General features: G+C 43.8%; 1 pseudogene; it reads left to right on the forward strand.

Moving 5' to 3' along the window:
- Positions 1-7,552: 7,552 nt before the first annotated feature.
- Positions 7,553-7,637, forward strand: LOC134389909 (U2 spliceosomal RNA; annotated as a pseudogene).
- The last annotated feature ends 20,246 nt before the right edge of the window (positions 7,638-27,883 follow it).

The following is a 27,883-nucleotide window of genomic DNA, read 5'->3' on the forward strand; positions in this document are numbered from 1 at the left end:
CTTTCTGCATCCATTGCTGCCAATGACACGTGTCATCAGGTTCTTATTCCATTTTTGGATTTCTCTCTCTCTCTCTCTCTCTCTATCTCTAAGTTTACATATTTTTCTCTTTGTCCTTGATGTTCTTAAATTCCATGTTCCCAGACGAGAGTCCCTTTTCAAGTTATCTTACTTTTTAAGCATGAAGACATGTCTCTCTTTAATTTAGGAATACTGTATCCTATTATTGCTTAAGAATTTCTTCCTCTGAATTTTCACTCTCTCTCCTTCTGAGACTCTTAGTAGATTGATGTCGCACCTTCTTGATCTATCCTTCCTTTTCTTTACTTTTTTACTAGACATTTCATTCCTTTGGCCTCATTCTGTGAGAATTCTTTGGTTCTATTCTCCATTTTCACAAATTCTGCTTTTCAGCCCATCTGCTGAAATGAGATTTTTTTTTGGGGGGGGGAGGGCGTGTCTTATTGACAATCAAGTGTGTCAGTTCCAATATCTCTATTTCACTCTCAATGGACAGAACATGCATTTGTAATTCACTGAGGACCGTTGTCCTGTTCATCTTCCAAATCTGTGTCTTCAGGTTAGTTGCATTTGACAGCTCTCTTCTGGGTGTTAGCTTTCCTCCGGGATGTGATGTCACAGAGTCTGCACGAGGCCGTGTTGGGGAGCCTGATGTCAGCTCCTTTATAAAGGAGATTCCTCTGGGGCGTGATGTCACAGAGTCCGCATGAGGCCATGTCGGGGAGCCTGACCTCAGCTCCTTTATAAAGGAGATTCCTCCGGGGCGTGACGTCACGGAGTCCGCATGAGGCCGTGTTGGGTTGCCTGATCTCAGCTCCTTTATAAAGGAGATGGTGCGGCCTTCTGCCCAGTGGTGGTACCAGGTGCTGTTCTTCCACGTGGATGGCTGTCTGTCTGTTCTGGGTGTTACACCATCTAGACACTGGGTGCTGTCTCCTGGGCACCCCTGGGAAGGACCATCCTAGACTCACTGCCTGACTCAAAGTTCCATGTGTGGGGGGTGCACGATGCTGAAGGGTCACCCCAGCTGGCTCTTCCATTCTGTCACAAGAGCACTCTTGCTTCTGAACATCTAACCTATCGTTGGCCCTTTTGCACCTAACCACACCTTCATATTTTGGAACGTGGCTTTCTTATCCAAGCTGAACTTATCCATTTTTTTCCATCTTTCAGGGTTTAAACACGGTTTAAGCTAAAAAGAGCACTGCTTTTTGTTTGGCTTTCCAAACTATTATGAATTTGTTTCATGCCTTTTCTTCCCTACAATGTTTATGGACTGGGACAAGAGGGGAATGGCTAGGGCATGTGCTCATTCTGTCATCTTAAATCATAAGGTGACATATGCGTTAATTTTGTAAGTGACCCCTTAACAAATTGTCCTATTAGAGTTAAAAAGTTTTTTTCTGTTGAATCATTTTAGCACTCCCTAGCGGTAGGTGTGTCTTTTATCTCTCGCGTTTCCCGGGTTTCACTGTTTAGCACTTTGAGAACTATATCAAATAGCAGTGGTCATGGTGGGTGACCTGCCCAGTGCCCTTCTAGCAACCCTGCCCTGCCCACCATCCGCAGGAGAATAGGGAGGCTGCCAACAGCTGCAGCTCCCTGCAGGAGTCTTTGCCTCTGGAGGCTGCTGGTTAGACCAAGGACAGACACCTGGCACAGGGGGCGGACATCAGAGCCTGGTTTCCATGAATCTGAAAAAACAATCACACAAATGCATCATTTCAAACTGCAATAAGTGGAACGAAGAACAGAGTCAAGGAGCTGTAAGCAGTTGAGTTCCGAAGAGCCGCACCTAGCTGAGGAGGAAGGAAGGGGTGTAGGCAGACAGAAGAGCGTGAAGGCCTGAGAGGAGGACACGTCAGATGGAGGGACAGGAGGAAGGCCAGGATGTCCAGAGGGTGGGACCCCAGGGACACAGCCCTCCTCCTATGCCTGCTCCCCCCTCCTCCCCCTCCTCCTCCTCCTCCCCCCTCTCACTCCTCCCCCTCCTCCTCCTCCTCCTCCCCCTCTCACTCCTCCCCCTCCTCCTCCTCCTCCTCCCCCTCCTCCTCCTCCTCCTCCCCCTCTCACTCCTCCCCCTCCTCCACGTCCTCCCCTCCTCCATGTCCTCCCCCTCCTCCTACCCCTCCTCCTCCTCTTCCTTCCCCTCCTCCTCCCCCTCCTCCTCCACCCCCACCTCCTCCTCCTCCTCCCCCTCTCACTCCTCCCCCTCCTCCACGTCCTCCCCCTCTCACTCCTCCCCCTCCTCCACGTCCTCCCCCTCCTCCATGTCCTCCCCCTCCTCCTCCTCCTCCCCCTCCTCCCCCTCCTCCTCCTCTTCCTTCCCCTCCTCCTCCCCTCCTCCTCCACCCCCACCTCCTCCTCCTCCTCCTCCCCCTCTCACTCCTCCCCCTCCTCCACGTCCTCCCCCTCTCACTCCTCCCCCTCCTCCACGTCCTCCCCCTCCTCCATGTCCTCCTCCCCCTCCTCCCCCTCCTCCCCCTCCCCCTCCTCCTCCCCCTCCTCCACCTCCCCCACCTCCCCCTCCTCCACCTCCTCCTCCTCCTCCCACACCTCCTCCTCTTCCTTCCCCTCCTCCTCCTCCCCCTCCTCCTCCCCCTCCTCCTCCTATTCCTTCCCCTCCTCCTCCTCCTCCTCCCCTTCTCACTCCTCCCCCTCCTCCATGTCCTCCCCCTCCTCCTCCCCCCACACCTCCTCCCCCTCCTCCTCCTCTTCCACCCCCACCTCCTCCTCCTCCTCCCCCTCCTCCTCCCCCTCCCCCTCCTCCTCCTCTACCTCCCTCTCCTCCCCACAGAACCTTTTCCTTCAGTTCGATGCTGGTAAATTCTCCGCTTCACTATCACTGTCCCAGTGTCTGCGCCATACACTGGCTCCAGTACCCTACAGGTACCAACTCATCTAGGTGAGGAAGAGGAGCTGGAGAGGGGCCACATGCTGCAGGACACTGAAGCCATATTAAAGACTTTGGTTGTCATCCATAAGGACAAAAGGAAATCACTAAGGTCATGAAGAACAGTAACATGACTAGACAGGCATACTCAAGAAGCGCTCTGACGCTGTTTCAGAGGATGGGAGGGAGGCAGGTGACATGAGAAGCAGGGGGAGCGGTCACGAAGCTGTGGCAGGGGCACGTACCCTCATCTTATTTCTGACTCTAGCGGGAATGCCCCATTGTTACAAAACCAAGTGCGATGCTGGTTTTCCACTTCACATAATTCTTTTAATTCTGTGAGTGAGGAACACTTATATTGCTAGATGACTCGGAGTTCTCAGTTTTTATTTGAAGTCAGAAATGGAATTGAATTCTGTAAAAACATCCTTTTGAAATTTATTGAGACAACTTTTTTTTTCCCTTTTTGCTATTAATACATTAAAATATACTCCTTGTAAATCAAGGGGGAAAACATGTTTGATCATGTGGTGCATTTCATTTGCTGTTATGAGAGGATTCTTTTGCATGTGTATCAATGAGCGCTAATAAACAGTCTTCTTTTGAGGTGTTCTCAGTTTTGCATTTAATGAGACCCTCACTGTTTAAAACAGATTCAGTAGCTTTCCTTCTGTCTCCCTGCTCAGGAGCAAGTTAAGTAGCAAAGGAGTTTTATTAAATCCTGAAATGAATCTGTCTATGAAACTACCCAACCCTTGACCTTTGAGGGGGGGGAGGAATGGTTCTTTGACAATTTTGCTAATTTTTCTCTTTGTTATTTTCCTTTTTTTTTAAAGGTTTGCATTCTTTGTAAATTGCCCATTTTATCCAGCTTTTAAAAAATTATTAACATGGGGGTCAAGATGGCAGAATAGACGGTCCCCAGCATCACTCTCTCCCACAAATCAACCGATTTACAACTATTCAAAAGCAACAGCAGCCAAGCTGAGGCTGCTAGAGCTCAGAGGAAGAGGAGGAGAGACCTACAGAGTGCATGAAGGTGGGAGAAGCCATGAGGAGAGAAACAAAGGGCTGCTCCAACCATTTCGAGCCCCAGCCTCTTCAGGCTGGACCTGATGAGCACACAGAGCAGGAGCTGACAAAAGCCGCAGCTGTGCTGTTTGGATGAAGTTGCTTGGAGGTGGCAGGGGAGAAGAGTGCCTTGGTGGCACCCAGGCCAGTAAGACCACTAATAGGGTTCCTGAGGAACCACAACAACTTTAAAAACGGAGCGACTCAGAGGCTGGTGAGTTATTGCAAGGGACTGGTGCACGGCCCATCCCATGGGAAGTGTTTGGAGCATGGGTGGTGGGGGAGACAGGCCCACCAGGGGAACAATGGGGCACAGCATGGACAGCTGATCTACCCCCCAAATAGCACAGGCCCACTCTGTGTACACTGGTCAGGAATATAGAATTGCATGGGGTGCAGTTTGCTAAAAAGACTCAGGCCCAGACCAGAGTTTCCACAGAACCCAGGTGTATCGGATCTCACAAGACCTGGAAGTACCTACAAAGTCAACCATTAAAAGCTGAGCCACACAAAAAGCCTTCCCCAGGGAATCAGCAGCAAAACAGCAATTTATCTCAACCACAGGGCTCAAGTGCTGGTCCCCACAGGAAATTCCCCCATTTTAGAAGTAAGCAAAGGACAACAAATTAGCTCCACCACAGAGTTTAAGTGGTGGGAACAACAAATAACCCAACACAGAACTGGAAGAAAAACAAAATACCCACAGACCAGAGACAAAGTTTGATATTAACTAGTAAAGGTCTCTGTCAGGCTGAGGGTTGGGGCAATTGTTTTGCTAAGGCTATGGCTCACAGAGAGACCCTTCAAACTCATTGTTAAGACTGGGGCACAGACCCCTCACATGCCTGGCTGGGTCACCAGACCCTTCACACACAGGTCCACCTTAGGTAATTAGGAAAGATCCCAGTAGCTGTTGGCAGATGACACGAGCTCAGTCCTCTGCTTCCTCAGCAGCAGCAGCAGCTTACAGCAGCCTCCGGCAGCAGTGGTGGTGGTGGCCTCCCAGAGGGTCTTGGGGACCCTGGCAGCAATAGCCTCCAGCAACAGTAGTGGCCTCCCCATGGCCCCCCCCAGGGCATACTGGGGGTGGGGGGCCCTATGGATCAGAGCCATTAGTCCTTTATACTTAAGTCCAATAACCCAGGAACACCTGAGTGCACATTCATATTTACATCCAATGCCTGGCAAGACTCTGAAACCCCAAGGGACACTGACCATTTATATTCACTTTCCCTACAGTCTCACATCACCAAAGAACACCTATAAAACCTAGAAGGACTGGAAGTCCCCTGGGCTATCAAGCTAGGGAGGGGAGAGGTCTGGGGCCCCAGCCATGCCCCCCAACACCCACAAGCAGCCCAGTGATGACCATGATAACCACCAAGCCACCACAGGTAGCACACTGGGCTCTCCCAAGCCAGGGTGGAGGGGGACTGAGGGTTTCAGCCACTCCCCGCTGACAATCATAATCAGTACACTGACAACCACGCAGCCACTGCAAGAGCCCTGGGCTCCGGAGCTAGGGCAGTAGGCGTCCAAGGGTTTCAGCCATACCCCTCTGACATCTGCACCCAGCCCAGCAATGACCAAGCCACCACTGGAAGCCCCTTGGCCTCCCCTGCCAGAATAAGGGGGTGCCACAGGCCTCGACCAAAGCCCCGTCCTTCCTACTCCTCCCACCCTATTTCCTTCCCCCTTCCTCTCTCCCCCTCCCCGCAACTGCTCTACCACAACATCATAGAATGTAAAAAAATAATATTAATAAAAAAATAAACTTAAAAAAACTTTTAAAAATAGGAATAAATAAATTAATTAATTAAATAAAATGATGATTCTTTTCCAAAAATAAATTTTAAAAATAAATAAATAAAAATTATTAACATGGACTGGAATATAAATTTCTTTCTTTTCTTAATCTGCTTTATATTTGCATGTGTTCTTTTTTCCCCTTGATTAGCCTTTACAGAGATATATCTAATTCATTACTGTTTTCAAAGAAACCAGTCCTTAGAATTATCAACTATGCAGATTTTTTCTATCTTAATTGTATTAATTTCTGCTTACCTTCCTCTAATTTCCTTGTTTAAGTTTTCACCATCTTGAGTTGAATATTAATTTACAACATTTTCCCTTATCCTATTAATTCATTTAAAGCTATGCATTTTCTTCATCGCAGCACTCTTTACAATAGCCAAGAGTTGGAACCAGCCCAAATGCCCATCATCAGATGAGTGGATACGGAAAATGTGGTACATCTACACAATGGAATACTACTCAGCTATAAAAACGAATGAAATACTGCCATTTGCAACAACATGGATGGACCTCGAGAGAATTATATTAAGTGAAACAAGTCAGGCACAGAAAGAGAAATACCACATGTTCTCACTTATTGGAGGGAGCTAAAAATTAATATATAAATTCACACACACATACACACATACACACACAAGCCGGGGGGGGGGCGGAAGAAGATATAACAACCACAATTATTTGAAGTTGATACAACAAACAAACAGAAAGGACATGGTTGGGGGGGAGAGGGGGAGGGAGAAGGGAGGGAGGTTTTGGTGATGGGGAGCATTAATCAGCTACAATGTATATCGACAAAATAAAATTTAAAAAAAAAAAAAAAAAAGCTATGCATTTTCCTGTGACTACTGCCTTGACCACATCTCATCTTTTGGTATGCAGTACACTTAATAGCCTTTTAAGGTCCAAGTGTGCCTGCTGCTTTTTTTAATATGATGTGTGGACAATATTAATTTATTACTCTGACTTATTTCTTGATTTCTAATCCCCACGCTTTTGATGCAGGCTTAAAATATCAGATATTATAAAGCCTTTATCTCTTCTGCCTTGAGAGCGAAGCAAGATGTGCTTTTCTTGTCTCCTTTTTCTTTCCTTTATCTTCACATTCCACAGATCATGTCTTAGTGTTCAAAGATGCTGGTTAGCAATCATCACACCCTCATCCTCCCAGCTCACAGGTAAAGCATCGACTGTAGTGTAATATCCAGAAACACACCTTTTTCTCATCAGTTGCTCTCAGAGTATGCTGAAACCCATGATTAAAATAGGTACTTTTTGTTTGTTTGTTTCAATACTCAATATTTAAAGAATTTAGTGACATCAGGGAAGTAATTGCCATAGTGCAAGATGTTGAAAGGGTGAATAATAAAAATCAGATGGGTTTCTTGGAAGGAAAATCAGTTTACAGTTCAAACACAGGGCCTGGGTAGAGACACAGAATAGGGAAGAAATTAAAACACATGAGAATCAAGGGTAATTGTCAAAACAGCCCAGAATATGAGACTAAAGAAGCAGGTGAGAGTGCAAGTCCAGCAAGATAGGACTAGCAGAAGGACAGAGTTTCACTTTGTGGTAGGTTCATTAAAAGTCTTTTGTTCCCCTGTAATTGTGATAAGAACTGAAATTGCATGATGTGTCCAATTAAACCTGTTTGTTTTTCATATGTTTTCCCATATTTTCATTATTGCTTGGTAGACTTCTGATCTATATAACACATCCCTTGCTGCTGGATAAACTTGAACATATAAAAGTTGTATCGCTTCTCGGCCTTTTGGCTAAGATCAAGTGTAGTATAAAAGTTGTGAGTAAAAATTTCTCAAAAAAACAAGGGATAGTCTTCAGCCACTGGAATAGGTAGTCATGCTCCTAAGCCAGAAAACACCCTCCCTTGGATGGACTCCTCCAACTTGACATCTTTTACTCTCCATCTCTGTAGTAGCTCTCTTCAAGATGACCTCCATCAATCCATCCCATTCTTGTACATGCATGCTGCTTCTCCAACCAAGAGGTGGATTCTAATTCCCCTCTCCTTGAATCTTTGTTGGCCTAGTGACTTCCTTGGCCAGTAGAATACAGTAGAAGCAATATGACCAACGTGGCATCCTAGGCTGAGTCATAAAATGCCCCCACCACCTGGAAAAGCCATGTGTAGGTGTGCTTGTCATCATGCTCAGCTCAGCTCCCAGCTGCTTCAGCTGCCAGCCTCTGAATGAGCCTTCTTGGCCATTCAACTCAATGGGACCTTCAGCTGACTGCAGCCTCATTTGATATCTGTCTGCAACTGCATAAGCGTCACCAAAAGAAAAAATAGCTGACCCCAGTCAATCCACAGATCCATGAGAAATACTGATAAATCGTTTTATACCACAGAGTTTTGGGGTAGTTTTTTATACAGGACTACATAACCGGAATAATCCTCTGTGTTTCAATGACCCAAAGAAATGCCCTTCTGAGGGTGCATACATCTTTTACTTCTTTAGACATATAATACTTTCTCTCAGGGTAAAGTCAAGCCATGCTGACTGCGAGAAATTATGCCTTCAATATTTCTGCTTTGATCCATTACTATACTATTTATTGCTCAAAAAGCAATATAATTTCCAGGTGCTTACTGAAGATGGAGACACCTCATTTTTGTTCCCATTAATTACCTAATGGTAATTAGGGGGAATCTCCAGGCTCTGATTTTGGTAAATTGCTGAGTTTACTGCTTGAGTTGCTTTTCAAGTCAACAAATATTTATCACTTGTCATATGTGAATATATATATATATGTATATATGTATATACATATATATATATAGAGAGAGAGAGAGGTTAAACCTATCAAACTCTTAGGAGAAAACATAGAAGTAAATCCTCACGACCTTGATCTTGGCAATGGATTTTTAGATATGACACCAGAAACACAAGCAACAACAGCAAAAAGTAGAGGTATTAAACTTCATCAAAATTGAAAACTTTGGTTTTACTTTTAATTTTGGTTGCTATCAAGAAAGTGAACAAACAACCCATAGAATGGAAGAAAATATTTACAAATCATATATATAAGAACTCATATCTAAAATATATAAAGAACCCTTGCAATTCAATAATAAAACAATAATTTAGCCAATCAAAAATGGACAAAATATTGGAATGGACATTTCTCCCAAGAAGACATTCAAATAGCCAACAAGCACATGTTAATTAATATGCTCAATGTCATTAGTATTCAGGAAATGCAAATCAAAACTACAATGAGATGCTACTTCACACCCATTAGAATGACTGTAATCAAAGTCAGATGACAAAAAACGTATCAGTGAAGAAATTGGAACCCTCATACGCTGCTAGTAGGAACTTAAAATGTTACAGACATTTTGGAAAACAGATTGGCGGGTCCTCAAACCGTTAAACAGTTACCATATGACCCAACAATTCCACTTCTAGGGATAAACCCCAAAGAATTAAAAACATGTATTAAAATCAAAGCTTGCAGATGAATGTCCACAGCAGCACATTCACAATAACCAAAAGGTGGAAACAGCCCAGATGTCCACCCGCTGATGAATGGATAAGCAAAAGTTGGTCTACCATTCAGCTACAAAGAGGAATGAAGCACTGATCGATGCTATAATGTGGATGCAGCTTGCAAATGTTATACCAAGTAAAAGAAGCCAATCAAAGGATTATATATTATGTAACTCCACTTATGTGAAATGTCCAAAACAGGAAAATCTATAGAGACAGGAAGAAGGTTAGTGGTTTTCTAAGGCTGAGGACATGGGGAGTTGGATGATAACCAGAGAGTACAGGGTTTCTTTTCATGGTGGTAAAAATGTTCTATACTTGATTATGGTGATGGTCGCACAACTCTGTGAACACACAAAAATATTGAATCGTACACTTTAGATGGGTGAATCTTATAGTGAGTGATATCTCGATAAAGCTATAACCAAAAAGTGATGTCCAATACTTTACCATAGGGAGGTGAAGGGCACTGAGGGGAGTTGGGGCACGAGGAATCCAGTTAGAGCCCAGAATGAGTCCTAGGCAGAGGCAGGATGTTACCGAGCTTGGAGTATTTGCAGGTGAAAGAGTTGGAAATTAGCCCCAGGTGAGGCAATATGGTAGAGGGCTGAGAGAGTCAGACGGTCATTCAAGACTGGGCCAGCACCAATGGGTTGGGAACCTGAACTAGTGGCAATAGAAACAGAAAGGAGGAAACACACCCAAGAAATACAGCCCAAAATGATTGAATGAATAGGACACTAATTATGTCTATTGAATTGGGGCTTAAGTATATGGGAGACTCATATATAACTGTAAAGTTTTAAGTCTGAGAATAGGAAAAATGAGGCTGAACTGATAGATATCAGACATCAGGAAAAGGAACTTGTTTGGCAAGGCAGGATGATAATTTAGGTTTGGACAGACAGACCACAAATGGAAAAAGTGCAGAGAGAGATGGGCAAAGGCAGAATCCTGGAAAACACTAACATGTCCTATCTGTGAAATGAGCCTAATGGTACTGACATCAGCCTGGTGGGGTCTGGTTATTGCTGCTGTTGTTTGGCTTGGTAGGTGGCTTGGGGGTGGGTGGGGATTGGAAAAGACTGACAGTATTGTGTGTTTAGTATGCATCAGGCATTCCACTAAGTCTTTTGTTTCTTTGTTTTTATAATATGCATTGTCTTATTTTCTCACAAAAACTCCATGGGGTACGTATTACTTTAATTATTTTCAGAATTTGAAACCAGATCGATCTGGTTAATGATTATGTCTGCTGCCCTTTGTTGTAAAGCATAAAGCAGGCAACATCTGAGAGTCCACCACTGGCATTCATAGGTGCTCAACAAATACTAATTTTCTTCCCCCATACCTGCAGCAACCTGCCCTTCATGGTTGGTGACCTTGTCTAAAAGCCAGTATTTGAATTTACTAACCAGCCTCTCCCCCTCCCTCACCCAACTCCTTTGGTGTCATGTACTTGCTACCTTAAAGTTCATTTCCCTGCCACGGGTAACCCCCTGCCTCTGACCACTCCATTGCTCGTACCTCCGCACCTCCCCCCACTTCTCTCATTCCCTGCCCAACCCCCAACCCCCACCCCCTCCACCAATATCCCTTTAGGTCTCTGCTGAACCAGTGGAGTTTAACAATGACAGATGTGCACTGGATTTGAGGCCACGCTTAAGTGCTTGCTGGGAATTTGGTGACAGCCCACCCACATGCCCATCTCATCTATAACTGACGTCACTGGAGTCAAGACAGCTCAAAAGAGACAGGTTATGGTCCCCAACCATCCTCTCTGACTGATCTCAGGCACAAGAGAAGAAAACTGCAGAAGGCTCATCTCTGTGAGCTTTTACAACAGTAAATTGCGGTTCATCAGAGCCAATTCCTCAAGCCATTTGCTTTAATCTAAACCAGAATTTCTCATCTCCCCTTTTATGATCCCATTTCAGGGCTCCGAGAAGAGGTGGAGCCGCATGTCCATATGTTATCGTTCTAATGAAAACAATCAGAGCCTGGCGATTATTAATCACCTGGCCTTATCATCCACTGAAGGAAAGTCTTATTAACCAAAAGGCATATGTTTTGTGCCTGAATTCCAGAGATAAAAGCCCAAAGGAGACAAGAGAAGCGAACTAAAAATTCAACTGCATTGGAATTTTCAAAATTAATTGTAGTTCATTGTCAATGGTTTCTTTAATTAAGCACTCACTTGGAGTTTGAAATAAAATAACCAGCCCCGGATGTGGTTGTCTGAATGTATTTCTTTTTATTTTTGTCATTCTCGTAGTTTAACATGAGTTCTGGAATTCCAGAAAAACCAGAGTAGCCTTAATCAGCTTTGTAAATAGTGTTCAGAAATCATGAGGTCCCCTAAGTGGTATTTCATGACCACATTTGGATTGGCCACTCCGAGGAAAACACTGCATAGCACTTTTTAAACACCCAGTTGTACTCAGTCTGAAGATGTGCACAAAAGGTGTGCAAACTATTGAAAGAACACGGTGATACCAGAAGCCTAGCGGATGAGTTCTAAAATACCTGTAAGCAATTTTTCAATGCTAATTTCCAAAGGCAAGGAATTGAAAGCAGGACAAATGGATGTTATAGCATAGAAACCTCTTGGTTGGAGACATTATCAGAGCCAAGCTACACACACCATGCACTTCTGTGACCTCTAGCTCTCTACCTGGAATAAACAGACATTTGGGCAAAGGAAAGTTACATGGAAAATAATTTGAATATCCATGTATTATTTTGTTTTGCTTGCTGTTCTAATGGGGAGTTCGATGTATTTGAATTAGCATTTCTCAAAATGCATTCTGCAGAGCACAAGTTTAACATAATATTCTGTGGGGGAGAAAGTTGGGGACAACCCACAGTCAAAAATGCTTGAAAATTGTTACATTTTTTACTCTCTCTTGGATTTACCTCTCCCATTCACATGAACTTTGAGAAGCCCTTCAGTAAACTCCCAAGTTTTCATTTTAACCCAAGTTCTCCCACCTTTACTTGACAGAGGAAATTTTTGTCCTTGTCCAAACACTGCTGGGTGAGGCTGACCCTAATGAAGATGACAACCCCAACTTCAGCCAGAGATGTCATGAAATCAGAAGTACAGAGTGAGCCTGCAACGTAGCTGGAAAATTAGCCAAAAAGGCCATATACGGTTTCTATCCAATATCACAGGGCACTGCAAATCTTTCCACCCTCCCACTGGCAGGTACTTTAAGATACAAAAAAGTCCAGAGAAAAGAGAGCAGCAAGGGGAAAGCAGGCCGAGCTGTTCTCAGCCAGGCCTCCTGGCATTTCCACACCACCCAGGAGGGAGAGAGGAACTTCTGCACAGAAACCAGAACTTCTCCGGTGCTTACACGTGCTGGGTTGTGCAGCCTGAGCCCTGCCCCAAGCAGTAAGGCTCACTTGGATCACCTCTGGGATGACAAGCATGAAGAATAATGCTGGAGTGCATTTAAAGGGAGGGGAAAAAGTGAGTAAGCCAGAGACCAGGGACTACTGAGTCCCAGTGTTAACCAGCTACCCTTCTCCAGTAGACTTGCAGGTCAACATGTGCACAGAAAATAAAGCAGGCTTTCACTGGGGCTTTGACGCAGACCCCGATATAATCAAGTGAACTGGGATCCCTGAACCTTTAGCCGAGTAAGGTCAGTGTAAGACAGCAAGAAGAAGAGGGCAGCCCACTTCACAGCAAAGCCCACAGAGCGCCTCGTACCACTCCACAGAGAGGTCAGGGCACATCTGCCCCTGTAAACCAGAGCATGGGCAAGGGAGGCTAAGCAAGGGAGAGCGGCGGAGAGTGCCCAGTACCCAGAATAAAGCTGAGTTGCTTCCAGTCTCAGCTTAGAGAGGAAAGAGCATCAAAAGAAGGGGGTGGGGGGAGAGGAAAACAGGACTAGACCTTCTCCCAGCAGTAGCAGGACCAGGCTTTCATCCACTCATTCATTTCCTCAACAGATATTTATTGAACACCAGGAGCAGTTCTAGACTCTGTGACTGTATTAGTCCACACAAGAATTACCTGAAACCCCCCTACCCTTGCACAGTTCCATTCTGGTGTGTGGAGAAAATCAGCAATAAACATAATGAATATGTAAATGACATATTATGTTAGATGTTAAGTGTTGTATGTAAATTATATTTTATGTTAGAGAATGACACATGTAATGAAAAAATATAAGCATGATGGGAAGATTGAGAAATACATTTAGTGGTTTTAAATAAGATGATAAGCACGGGCTTCACTGCAAAGGTGACATCTGAGCAGAATTGCAGGAGCTGAGAGATTAAGCCATGTACATATGCATGGGAAGAACATCTCAAGCAAAGGGAGCAGAAAGGACAAAAGCCCTGGGTCAGGAGCATCCCTGGTGGTTATAGGGCTTGCCTGTTATGTAGGACAGATGAAAGAGGGGGACAGCCAAAGAGGGAAGCCAGGGGAACACAAGGGACCTCTCCCTCCCATGAGAGCCAGTGGATGTCTGTGGTCCTGACCACACCCACAGCACTCCTCCCAGGGTGTGGGGATTAGCAGTGGGGTGTTGAGGAGCAGGGGAGATGCACCACAAGCCCCGATAGAGTCCAACAGCAAAGAGGAGAGGGCAGGCAGTGCCTCAGGGAAACCACGAGGATCCTGGATCCTGACCCCTGGGAACGTGGGCACTTGAGTTTTTAGGTGGATGTGCTATGAGAGAAACTGAGGCAAGGTGTCAGCAGTGGCCGGAGCAGGCTGAGCCTCAGGCTGTTCTGCAAGACAGGCAGCAGCCCCCCATGGGAAACCTGCAGGTGTCTGTGGCTAATCATAAGCCTTTGTTCTCCCAGTGAATTAGGCAGTCCAAGTACCTGCTTAAAACCTGGAAACGTTTAAAACCCCTTCCCTGAAGATCTGATTCGATAAGGCTGGGGTGAGAACCAAGCATCTTAGTTTTTCCCAAGCTCCACTGGGAAATGTAATGTGCCTCCAGGATGGAGCTCTGTGTCCACACCCCGTGGTCCACTGGGTCTAGATTCCTAAAGGATCGCCCAGCCTGCCACCAGCTTACTCCTTGACGGGATTATTCACGTCTCACCCTTCAGCAAATGGCTTTGACCTTAGGTATAGAGAAATTTAATACATTCTGGAAGAGCCAAGGACTTTGTCTTTTAGTTTCTTTGGCTCTGAATAGTTCCCATAAGACATCCAAATATTATGTTTTCCTGTGGCTCACCCTTTATGTTTTAACTCACAACATGCCTTTGCAGCCCTCGTTTAATATTTGGGTGACAATACATTTCTCAGCACTTAGACATAAGTCCTCCATGTCCATTACAACTATAAAATACAGCTGCTAATAGCATGCGATCCAGGTTTCCCAGACTCTCAGAAAACATCAAAGTTTCCCGTTGCCAGAAACTGTGGGTAGAAAGAAATGTGAAAAGGAGCCTTCTGATTCAGCGTGTGAGCCGAGGAATGGTGAGTGGGTCAGATTTATGAACTGTTAGCCGTAGTCTTTAGATGCCTGTATGGCCAGGAGTGAGATCATCAGAAAGCAGGTGCATGGCTCCCTGACAGGTGTTTCAAAGGAGCCATTCAACCCTTGCTGCACTGCTACCTGGAGGAAAGGGGTGCGGGTGTCAGGCAGAGGAATTCTCAGTCATGGTGTTAAATCAACACAAATGTTCTCCTAGAGGAAATTGCTAAGACTTAAAATCATTGTCACGTGATTGGAAAAGTTTTTTCAGAAAACTGACATGAATTCGAAGATGCACAAAGTCTGAAGTCTGAGAATTGTGTGGAAATTGGGAGAATTCTTCAAGCTACAAAAAAATAAATTCCTAAAAATGTGTGGTTTTGTTGTTCTTGTCTCCTCTAGGGTTGATATGAATGTGGGAGAGGATACGAAAGTTCAAAGTTACAGGAGTCCCACCCACGAAGACGGCTATGGTGTACACAGCACTCAGCCTGCCATCCTCTCCCTCTCGCCCATTCTCAGGCTGGGGCATTTAGGGGGGCTGACCCTACACTCCTGCTCTAGGCTGGGACATATAACCCACTGTTCAACCAGAATCCCCCCGTTCTTTTGCAGAGTTATTGGAAAAGTTTTTGCTGAACCAATTGGAGGGGAAGCTTGATTTACCTGGTCCTATCTTTGGTACCCTGAGAGGAAGTCCAACCTGAGGGCAAAGCCAACACAGAGGACACTAGAGGTGACAGAGAGCAACACAGTCATGAAAGCGTTGACTCCTGGTCCTGGCCATGCTTGAAGATTCACCCTGAGTTAATTTACGTGAGTTTGCCCTCTTTGCAGAAGGCATCGTTTGTGAACAGAAGATGCAGACGTCATTGAGTCTCCATCAGACAAAAATGTCCTGGTAACTCATTTAAAATAATGCAATTATGGGTTATAGAGAGAAGTCAGAGAAGCTGGGGCGGAGCCCTGGTTTTTTGAGTAGCTGTGGTATACTTGGTGAACCACCTATATTTTGAGTACATCAGGTGTTCTCATTTATAAAACCAGAGAGTGGATCAATTCTCAATTCTTCTGCTCTATTATCTTATTTTGACTTCGACAATCTTATAACCTAACACCATCTTTAAGTTCATATAAATATAATTTCTTCTCCACACATTATCGCCTGATCATGTGGCTTACTTTAAGTTTGTTCATTTATAGAAGGAGTAATACTTGACCTTGTAAGTTTTAGCAGCATTACTTTTTATCTATGATTAATTCTGTTTCCTGCTGGCCAGTAGGAGAAAAAAACAAGGACACGTCTAATGAAATCCCATCACTGGAAGCAGTCACGTTGTCATGAGCAAGCAGAATGTGTCCGGAGATGTTTGGCTGAACTTTCTCCTTCCTATGCCACATTTAGAGCCTCTCTCTCAGCCATACGCTCCAATCTTAACCTTGCCTTTCATGTATCTTTCAGCCAAGTTGGGACAAGAGTTCTCAGCAAACACAGTAGTGCCAGGAAGCCTTCCTGGCTGCCTCTCACTCAGCTGCTGTGTTCAAGGCAAAAAGACACCTTGTCTGTCCACAGCCTGCAAAGGATTAATGTCTGCATGTTTCTTTACCTGCTGTCTCTAACCCTATAATCTTGGAACTATGTCCTTATTGGATGAGTAGCAGTTAAATGTCTCGAAACTAACACAGTTACCCTAACAGGAATTGTTCACAGGTAATTTGTGAAATGAAGATGCTCTAACATCGTACCCCTTGTAATTAGACAGCTAGAGAGACAGAGCCTGACTTGTGTTTTCATAATGAACCTCTGTTCAATGTCACTTAACAGTCTCACAGCAGAAACTAAACAAGCCTGTAGACCAGCAATAAATGTGGACTCACCTCGTTGGATAAGGCCTTTCCCTATCTATAAATCAGAGATAACAAAATTTGCCACGTCTCCACTTTAAGCTCTGAATGGGGGTGAAATTGTGGGTCAGGGAGTAAATTGCTGTATAAATGCAATACATTGATTTGTGAGTGTTTCAGATTTAGTTTGGAGAGGGGTAATGGGGTTAATTCAATTTCGTGCTAAGTGTTTTCTTTCTCCTCCCAGTTGCTCATTGGAAATTCTGGCAGTTGCTAAGCAAAAATTTGGTTGCTCTGAAAAATCTACCAGGAACCTAAAGTAAGAAATTGCTTCATCCTGATGGAGATACATCTGACAACTGAATGCAACAAAGACACTAGAGGTCAGAGTATTTATTCCCTGCCAGGCCATGTTTGGCAATGACTGTGTGCCCCCACCTATAGGCATGCATCTCTGAGGTGGGCCCCCCACTCACTCTGCCCTGTTGTAGCTGGGGTGTTAATGACTTTCTGCTCTGCTCATCCTGGCGTACTGCTATCCTTTAAATGCTTTCTGAATATTTGGGCCAACGTGGTTCACAATACTAAGAGGTAAGATGTCAAAAGAGCTGTCATTAGTATCTTCCCCACCGTCTAACCAAATTTTTAAAAGATCTTTTATTCTTCTGTATCTGTAATCAGCATCAAAGATAGTTTTTCTCAATCCCATGTGGTTTTATTCCCAACACACCTGTAAGCACACATGTTCACACCTGCACATTTCTAATTTAAGGCTGATATTCTGTGACACCAGGATTTTCTGTGGCTCTGCCCACCTCCTCTGTTCCCTATAACCCCACCAACATCAAAAAAGCAAAGACTGTCCCTGCCTAATCTTCCTGCTGTGGATTGATTGAATTGTGTCCCCCCAAATTCATATATTAGAAGCTTAATTCCCACTGTAACTGTTGAGGGTGAGAAATCCTGTTATGATACTTGAAAGGTGGCGCCTTGAAGAGGTGATTAGACGTAAGACCATGCCAAAGTGAATGGATTAATACTGGTGGTCAGGGGCTTGTTCTGAGGGCTTTAAAAGAAGAGCATGTGAGAGGTTAGTTTCTCTCTGCTTTGCCATTTTCTGCCATGTGAGACTCCTGCGTTGCTGTAAAGCCACCATCAAAGAAGACCCTCACCACAGTGTTTCCTGGACTTCGGACTTCCCAGCCTCTGAAACTGTAAGCAATAAAATTCATTTTCTTACAAATTACCCAGTTCCATGTATTTTGTTATAAGCAACAGAAACAGACTAATACACTTCCCAAACTTTAGGAAATCTTTCTAAGGACAAACCCAGCTCCAGCCTTTGCCCAGAAAGACTGTGATAGTTAATTTTATGTGTCAACTTGACTAAATTACATGATGTCCAGATAGCTGGTTAAACATTATTTCCTGGTGTGTCGGTGAGGGTGCTTCTCTAACAGATTAGAATTTGCATCAGTAGAATGAGTAAAGCAGATTGCCCTCCCCAATGCAGATGCAGTTCAGCCACACCAGTGAGGACCTGAACAGAACAGGTAGAAAAAGAGAGGATTCGTTCTCTCTCTGCCTCACTGTCTGAGCTGTGATATGGGGCTTCTCCTGCCCTTGGTGCTCCTGGCTATCAGGACTTCAGACATGGTCTGGAATCTATGCCATCACCTCTCGGGCTTTTGAACTATGCCACCAGCCTTGCTGGGTCTCCAGCTTGCAGAGAGTTATCATGAGACTTAGCTCGCATAACTGTGTGAGCCAATAACTCATAATTAATCCCTTTACGTGTGTGTGTGTGTGTGTGTGTGTGTGTGTGTGTGTGTGTGTGTGTGTGTGTGTGTGTGTGTGTGTAAAATCCTGTTCTTGTTCTCTGGAAAACTTTGACTAATACCAAGACCATATTTGGAAGTCTCAGGACCCAAAGCACCCGAGGTAGCAGACACAGTGTCTGTTGCACCGGGCAGGACATGTCTGCACCAGGGAGCATGAACGGTTCTGTGTTGGGCAAGGATGGAGGTAAGTGAGCTAGGGGATGAAGATAGATTAACATGAGAGTAGTGGCTCAAGGAACAAGCTCCATCAAAATTGCCTCTGTGTGCTTGGCATCTAGGAGTCTTGGAGCAAAAGGAAGGGTGAAGATGTTTTGTTATAAAATATGATGGGTGTGTGGACCTGCTGTTGGAGGCCAGGTCATCAGACAGCTCCCAGAAGCTTTGGTCTGCAGAAGAACAGAATGGGAAGGGGTGGGGAAAGGGGCCTGCAGAGATGCATCCGAATCAGGATGGGAAACTGAGGTAATGCTTGCCTACATTTATATTGGTGGCCGTTTGTTTGTTTCCCTCAGCTTCGTTAGCCCATTCCTTTCTAGAACCAGCTTTGGCTACACATTGGGATCATCCCAATGGGGAGGTTTAAAGATACTGATATCCGAGTCTCATTTCTTCTACCTCCAGATTTTAATTAAAATGGTCCGGGATATGGCTTTGGGAATTTGGATTGTTAAAAGCTTCCCCCAAGTGATTCCACTATGCAGCCAAAGTTGAGAATGACTATGTTTGAAAATGTTAGCAAGATTCACCTGCACTCAGGGAATCATGAAACAGGCTTCTCAGCTATCTTTGGGTGGGTGAGAACAGGCAGTCCATAACCCTAATGCTGGATGTGGTGCTGTACCATGGAGGACGTACAAAAGCAGTATCTGCAGAATGTCTGGTCATGCTCTTTTCCCTCTGGCTGGATTGTTTTCCTTTTGATGAGTGATTCTCAAACTTTAGTGGCCTCAGAATCATCTGGAGAGCTGGGGCTTCTTAAGATACAGACTGCTGGGGTGCTCCCCTAGAGTTTCTGATTCCCTAGGTTGGGTGGAACCCTAGAACTTGTTTTTCTGACAAGTTCCCAGAAATGTTGCATGAAATGATGTTGATGCTGCTGGTCCAGGGACCGTACTTTGATAAGCTTTGCCCTCGAGAAAGTTCCTCTTCATTCATCCCTTATTCCTCCTTGTTTTATGTGATGAAGAGAGCTGTTTCTTTACAGCCCCGTGGTGCTCAGCGACCACACACAGAGAAACGTCAGTCGTCCCACCAGAAAGGCCAGCAAAATCTTATCCATTCCCCAGCAGGTGTGTGTAGCTACACAGCTGCCTGAGGCCATGCAAATGCTCACTGAGAACTCGGGTTTTACACAGCTGTCAGGAAAAATCTTGGAACTTACGCAGCAAGGAACGTGCATTTGTCAGCAAGAGCATTTCATCCTATTATCACAAATATTTTCCAGTTCTGAAAAAAAACCAGGAGACATGTAGGAAGAAAACTTGGCAAGTCTATAGCTATAGTCTCAGTCCATCCCAAAGTCAAATTGAAAGGAAAACAACCGAAATGTTTTGGCTGCTCTCTACCCATCCTTGCACTCCTCTTTGGAATAAATGGATTTTTCTTATATTTCCCATTTTCTATATCTGCAATGAAATAATCCCTTGAAAAGTAAATGGTTTATTTAGAGAGGATTCAGACACTTTTATTACTATCTAAGTAGTCCACTTTTTTCTTTTCTTACCACAAACAGCTCATCATTTTTAATTATCTTTTCTTTTTTATGTTAAAACATGTTTTGGAGATGGAAAAATCAGTGCTAATTTTCCTCAGCTTTGGCAGAACAAAATGTAGCGACCAGGACAAAGGTGTGACTTCCATTGGGCAGTTCCATCATTGGCTCTTTACAGAGGCTCAACTTAGCCACAGTGATACCCCAATCCAGATGAGGGCCAAGGTCACCCATTAGTTTGCATCCCACACTCATACTGAAGCTTTGCAACCACAGAAGCCTCAGTCTAAAAGTTGTGATTTGCACATGGCAGGCTGTAAATCTACATGACTCCACCAATTGTAAAGCTAGGGCTAGGGCTCACAGACCCCTCGAGCCCATTGTTACAGACTGGGTCACAAACCCTTCACATGCAGGTCCATGAGCTAGGTAATAGGAAAAGGTCCTGGGAGCTGTGGTTAAAAAAGTATTAGTCTTTGTTCAGAGCTAGGAGCAGCCAACCTAGTAGCCTCCTGGAGCATCCCGAGAAGCACCATGTATCAGAACCATTAGTCCTTTATACTTAAGTCCATAACCCAGGACACCTGGGTGCCCATGTGCAATTACATTTAAACAATAACCAAGGAACACCTGGGTTCACGTGCATATTTACATCAAGTGCTTGGCAAGATTCTGAACATCTGAGGGGCTCTGACCATTTTCCTATATTTTCCCAACACAGGCATATGCAGTTATGCCTAGGGTGCCTAGATCAGGGATAATGGACATGAATCTTTCCTACCACCACCCAAACTAACACTATCAGAATGATGAATTAGCCCAGTGTATCCTGAAATCTAGTGCGTGGCAGACTAATTCTATGAATGTTAGCTATCACCAGAGAAAAAGCATGCCATGGATACAGAAGTTTGGGAAACACTGAGTTAAAGAAAATAAATCACACCAGTTTCTTTATTTCAGGACTCCTTGGAATATTTAACACATCAATGTGCATGGTGAAGTTTCAAGAAGGGGGTTTAATTGACCACAGGAAGTGTATTAGGTCATAGGGAAATACAATGGGCGAGCTTCTCTTGGGACATTTCTGAGGAATTGCTTCGGGAAACAATAGGTTAGACAACGTCTAGTCTCTTCTCGCACACATTCTATGCACCACGTCCTAAGTTTCTACTATGTGAGAATGAGTCTAAACGAAACATTAAGACTCAGAGGCAAGTCTGAGCCAACCACAGCCGCACACCTATGACCTAAGAAGTAAAGTGTTGTGGACTCTTTTGAAGGTTCCCCCTCCATCTCTTCAATGGGCTAAGAAAGTGATTCTGGTGGGAAAGAAAAACCAAGCAAGGACTTTAAAACACTATGTTTCAACTTTCATAGGCATATTTTAAACATTTTCTTTTACTACCTTCCTTACATATAAAATATCTGGGTCAGAATATCCTTGCCAAGAGAGTTCTACTTTGCCTGGAGACTCTTACAAGGGGCCAAGGCATCTTGGTGGAAATCACCTTTTCTTAAGGAAATGCAGCCATAAATATGTAATGGGTCTTTGAATCCTAAGCTCAGAATCAGAGACTAAGGTACCTGATCTACTAATTTCTCTCACTTGCTTCTTGTGCTATGGTAATATATGATCTGGTTTAACATACGGCCAAATCCATCAATGTAAAATGTTTTTGCTATTAGTGATGTTGTTTTCTAACATTTTAAACACTTTAATGTTCCAAAACTTCATTATATTATGTTATATTAGTTAGATCATATTACTATAATATGTGATTTATAATATAATTATATCATTTAATACAGTGATATACTAATGAAATAAGCATTGTCAATATATTTCCATTTTATGAGTAAGAAAACCAAGTCTGAATGAAGTTAAGTAATTATCTTAGATCACACAATTAGTAGTGGCCAGAGCCAGGACTTCAACCAAAATCCATCTGAAATCAAAGCTTGCGTTCTTCACCACCACCCTCAATTGCCTTCCATGAAAATTGGAATAAGATGGGGAAAGAAGAAAAATTGGATGTTTAAGATAATTTCTTAAAACGTCAAAACGCTTTTAACTGAATTCATCATTAAAAACCGGAAAGAAATGGACTCTCATAACACCCAAACATGCAGTTAACACACAAGAACAGATAGAAAGAAAACCAGTATTTTCATGATCTGCAAATAATCTCATCTCACTGATAATAGATTTTATACCAAGCAAATAAACAACTCCATAGATAAAATCTCACACAATGGGACTATAACTCCTCAAAGGTACACTTTTAAAGATGCACTCCAAACTCTCAGAATCAAAGGATTTGTTTTAAAAACAAAAGAGCAACAAAAAAAACTGCTACCAAATTGATGGGAGAAAAAAAACTTTATGGTTAGCAACATACAATTAATCTTCATGATTCGTTTGTAAAGCACACTCATTTGCACCAATTAACTTCATTATTCTATTTAGAAGATTTCGCTCTCGCTCTCTCTCTCTCTCTCTGTATTCCAACATTCTTTTAAATTTTTAGTCTTAGCAATCTTTACTACCTTATTTCTAGTTAAGATTGCAATAATTTGTCATTGGTGTGCAGGCACTTTCTTAACTACTCCTGTGTTACAAATAAAAGAGCCAGTATTGCTCAGGAGGTTATCTCTAGGGCCCTGCAAAGCCAAGCACTATAAAATGGTTAGACATTAAAGATGCAAAGAAAAACCATAAAACAACACATAAAAGTATGTCTTGCCTGGCCATTTATGTGGAAAGATGGTGCAGTTCAATCTTTCAAGCCAAAGACTATTTTAGAATTAAAGTTGCAATCAGAACTTTCAGAAAGAGAGAGGTTTCACACTTCTTCTTTGACCCTTCTTTGGTTGTAAAAATGCCAACATAAAAATCCTGGGCTTCGTTAGCTTTCCTATTGGCCTTTGATCTCTGTCTCTCTCTCACACTCTCTCTCACACTCTCTCTCTCTCTCTCTGTCATACACACACACACACACACACACACACACACACACACACATGCACTCCAAGTGAAATCTGCCTTTCCTAGCTCATGTTATTTTTAGGAATGAAAAAAGTTTTCTAAATCACACCACCAACTTTTGGAAAAACAACTTTTTTTGTTCGTTTTGACAGATTTATACTTAGATAAAAGTCAGAGAAATGTAGCTCTGTTCATACTCACTGGAAGAGCTGTTGGTTCAACCATTCAAGGGCATTGATCCTTTCTTAAACAATACATTGAACTGGGGGCATAATAGATGGTCATTCCACCATTCTGGGCAAGAGCACAGATTCAGCTGTGCCAGATAGCAATTGGTGTGGACACCAGAAGAGCAGAAGAAGGACGGTATCGCAAGGTAGGTAAGAAATCAGATTCCAGGTATCATAGTTTTGATCTCATAATATCCAAAACCCGTTGTGTCAGAGGGAGTCAGATACAGCATCCAGAGGGAGCAAAGGACATCCAAGGTGAGCTCTGGTCCTAGGGCAGAGGGTGTCTATTTTCCACTGTCGTTTACACTGCATTTTCTGTTGGTTATGGACATAGATAATCATAGTCAGAAAGAGGGCGATGATTTCCCAGTGGGTTGTAGCAGATTCCGTGGGTGACCTTCCCTTCCCATTCCCTCAGCTGTCACCATTTCTGCACACACCAATCTGGAAGCTTCCAACCATGAACACCTCTGACTCTTTGACTGAAGACTTTCTCTAGCAAACTGAACCTGCCCTGAAAGAAGTTCCAGGGAGTTAATAACTCCCCAGGATCCCTCAAGCAATAACTAACTGAAGTTAACAAATACCTGGCTCCACAGGCCAAGGTGAAATACCTCTGAGATGTCTCCTACGCTGCCTGCAGAGCTCCCAGCAGGCACGAGCCTTAGTCACATAAACTGCTCAACAGCACACAATTTATTTGCTTCCTTTCCCCCCTTCTCATACCCCTGCTCTTCACTAATGCTTCTTAGGATCACCTCCCAGATAAACTTCTTGCACTTGAATTCTTGGGACCCCAGAAATTCAGCCAAAGGCAGGTGCTCACACTGACAGAGAAAAGGCAGAAATCAGAAATTCTAGATTCATCACAAGATCCTAAAAGCACCCCACTGTCAATGAGCCTACTTTTGTGGCCCAAACTTGCCAGGACAGATGCCAGGAAACATTCTATAAGAACTAGGTTCTCTTCTGTAGATTTCCAAGGCTGATTTTCTGAGCCATGCCCCGTCCAGGTAATCAGATGAGTGTCTTTCTGCCTTTAGGGAAAGCCTCGAATTCATTGAGTCTCAGGAGCCAGCCAGGTCTTTGCAAGTGATCCATGTGTCCGGTCAGGATAATGTCATTCATACCAGGTAAATGTTTCAACTGTGGGGCTCTGGGAAGGGTTTTACATGGGAAAGTGTGGCGTGCTCTCACAAACGAGGATTACCAAGTATTCAGAAGGGGATGGCTGGTGGAGCCCTAAGCAGTGTTTTTGGTGAGCCCTTTGAGAGTCAGGGGTTAGAGCTTCTCATCTGATATCTGGTTCACTTAGTCTGAATAAAAACAGGCCTGGGTAGCTGTACAGAAACTCAAAATCAGGACATGGATGAGGTTAATTATACATGAGGAAATCCTATGGAAACTGCAGGAAAAAAAGATGTGGTCTAACAGTAACTGAGTGGGTAGGGCTAGGGTCAGACACCAGTAAACAGCAGACCCATAGGAATAGAGATGTATTTAACCATCTCCAAAGTGACAGGCGATGGGGGAAGGCATAGGATAAGACCCTGTGGGAAAGTCTTGGGACATTTTCATGGCTTCAAAACTCCTGGGATGTTTGAGAAATATGAAGAAAGTCAATGTAGTAAAAAAAAAAAAAAAAAAAAAAAAAAAAAAAAGTCAGGAAAACTGATAGAATATTAGATAGCAAAGTAAGGCAAGAACCAGATCGTGCAAAGACTTGTAAGCTGTGACAAGGAGCTTAGATGTCTTTCTAATTACAATGGGAAACCACGGGAGGGTTTAGGTAGAAGAGCGATATGCTCGGATTTGAATTTTTAGGAGATCACCTTGGCTGCTAGCAGGAGTTATTGAATATTCTAGAAACTGTGCTAAAGCTCTGTATGCATGCACTATTTCATGCACTCCTCACCACATCTCTACAAAGCAGGTCCTTTTATTGTCCCTGTGGCTCAGAGAAGATATGTCTAGTCCCAAGTCACTACCTACTGCTAAGTGATAGAGATAGGATTTGAATCCAGATATTGCTAATCTCAAAGACTGAACTCAAAATATACCTCAGGATACTCTTGAAAACCTATATGTAAATAGGTCTCTCTCTCTCCTAACTCATCACCCAACGCTTGTTGATGCTGTCATGGGTCCAGTAAGTTATATCACAGAATGCGCCATCTACTCGATGGCTGTCCAGTATAAACTTTGGGTTTTAACGAAATGGAGCTTTGTTTGGGAGTCCCACTTTTAGGGTTGCAGGTATGCCTTCTTCTACCATGACTCTATTGTTGCCTGTTTATAAATTGTGCTGCATTCCCACAGTTTTAAAAGCAGATTGGAGGAACAGCAGGACATAGCCTGGGGCCAGTGTAATTTGGAGCCCTTAAGTCTCTGGAATCTCTCAGTAGACTTAGACTGGCACTAGGCTTTTAACAGGGACCTTAGCAGTGTCCTTGTAAAACCCTATCAGAGTCTTAAGTGGTTCTTAAGTGATCATTTGTCCAGACCAATCTTCATTTGCTCAAACATGGTGGATTAAAGTACATTTGGGGCCATCTGTCTCTGCTTCTGCAGACTTCCGTGTTCTCATCTATTCCTGACAAGTATGTATCAACCCTGTCCTTAAATCTCTAGAGAAAGAGACAGCACAAGTTTTGCATTACAGGAAGGCATTTTCCTTTTGCATTTACAGAAACATTCCGGTTACCCACTGCCACCCAAAATAAGCAAACCCCAGCTCCAAGCTGCAGCTACAACAAATCCCTACACACACCCCGCCACATTCTGGATGCCCTCATTCACATTGCGTTTATTTCATTATCTCAGATTCTTCCTAGGTTTGAAAATCTGCAATAATCAACACAAATTGAGACTGCTTCCCGGTTCACAGTCATTCTCCCAGGGGTGAGTCATTCTTACTACCATATTCTCCCTTCCTGTAGAATGCTACATCCCCTGGCCACAGTGATTAACGAGTGACCCCAGCTGGGCCATTTACAGTGTCTCATCCCATTTCCTCCCATAGTTCAAGAAATGAATGTGTGATTCAAGCCTGGCCAATCAGAGTTCTTCCTAGGATTTTTTCCCAATTAAATTGAAAGAGAAAAGCCTTTCCCTTCTCCAGACATGGGGGTGTTAAAACATCTGGAAATGCTGGAGGCCACATTACCCACCATGCATCGTGTCATACTGGGATAATGTAGCCACAGGAAGAGGGAAGCAGAGAAGTGAAACAGGTTCCTGATGGTGCCTAAGTCCCTTGTTATAGCGGTTACTGCACCTCCTTGGGGTTTGTTCATGTGAACCACTAAATTTCTCTTTCTTCTTTAAATTGATTTTAATCCTGACCAGATCCAACCTTTCATGGAATAAGAAAGAAATAAACAGAGAGGAAAGAAACAGCTCTGTACAATGAGTCACCGTGACCAGAGGGATGATGGTTGATAGTCGATCACCAAGAGAGAGAACTGAAGAGCTGAAGAATGGACAGTGTATAATTCCGCTGTGCGGTGCTGGATGTTTAGAAAACCGACCCTGAATCTCTGCCAAAAGTTAAATGGAATCTGTTTAAGTAGTGGATGAAATAATATCTATTTTAGAAATATGTAAACCCAAATGGTGAAATTTTTTAAAGCTCAAGTGTTTCAAAGACAGGGTTTGGTTATTAAGACCTACATGCTAAATTCCAGAAAAATAAAGTATCTTTAAAAAGAGTTTTACCATATCAAATTTATAATTTTTTCCAACACTCTAAAATTACTTTCTCCTGCAGACGTTAGTTTCTAGTCCAAATGCAAACACTTGAATAAACATAAATCTCCTTTCTTTTCTTTCCCATTTTCTTCTTTGTGTTGTTTGATTCCTTGCTCTTTCCACTGTCTGGGTTATTTGTCCCTGACTTGTCCTACCTTCGGCACTGGCTATGTGCCTGTCCTCAGAACAGAGGTTTTTACCAAAGGTGCTTTAGTTCAAAATGCAGCAGCCTAGGAATGGTGAGGCAGATGCATGAGGTAACAGGCGTTCTCCTGAGTCCTGGTTCTAACCAATATTTGGTCCTCCTAGGATGCAGGTTTTGCCAGGCTCTTGCCAGACTCCCACAGGAAAGGAGACCTTTGCTAAATTCTAGTTCCACAGCTGGAGCCTCACTATAAGACTTCCCTATGCCAACACTACAGCTCTCCAATTACTGTCTCCCGCTGATGTGTCCCCTGGGACCCTGCATATCCCACCCACCTGGTACATCCTGCTGGAGCCAGAGCTACACCCTATCATCTCCTGCTGTGCTCATGCAGGTGTCTCTCCCCCTGTCACTTGCCACCCTTCACCTTCTGCTGACTCCTGTTGAGTGCATCTGGGTCTATATTATGGCAACTGCTGCTGCAGAAACAGTTCCCCTGACTGCAAGTACTTTGCCCTCTGCTGTAGATTGGATGACCCCCCAACCTCATTGAAGCTTAAATCCCCACTGTAACTGTTGAGGGCAGGAAATTCTATTAGGGTATTTAAAA

Source organism: Cynocephalus volans, chromosome 10 (assembly GCF_027409185.1).
Source record: "Cynocephalus volans isolate mCynVol1 chromosome 10, mCynVol1.pri, whole genome shotgun sequence".
NCBI classification, from domain to species: Eukaryota; Metazoa; Chordata; class Mammalia; order Dermoptera; family Cynocephalidae; genus Cynocephalus; species Cynocephalus volans.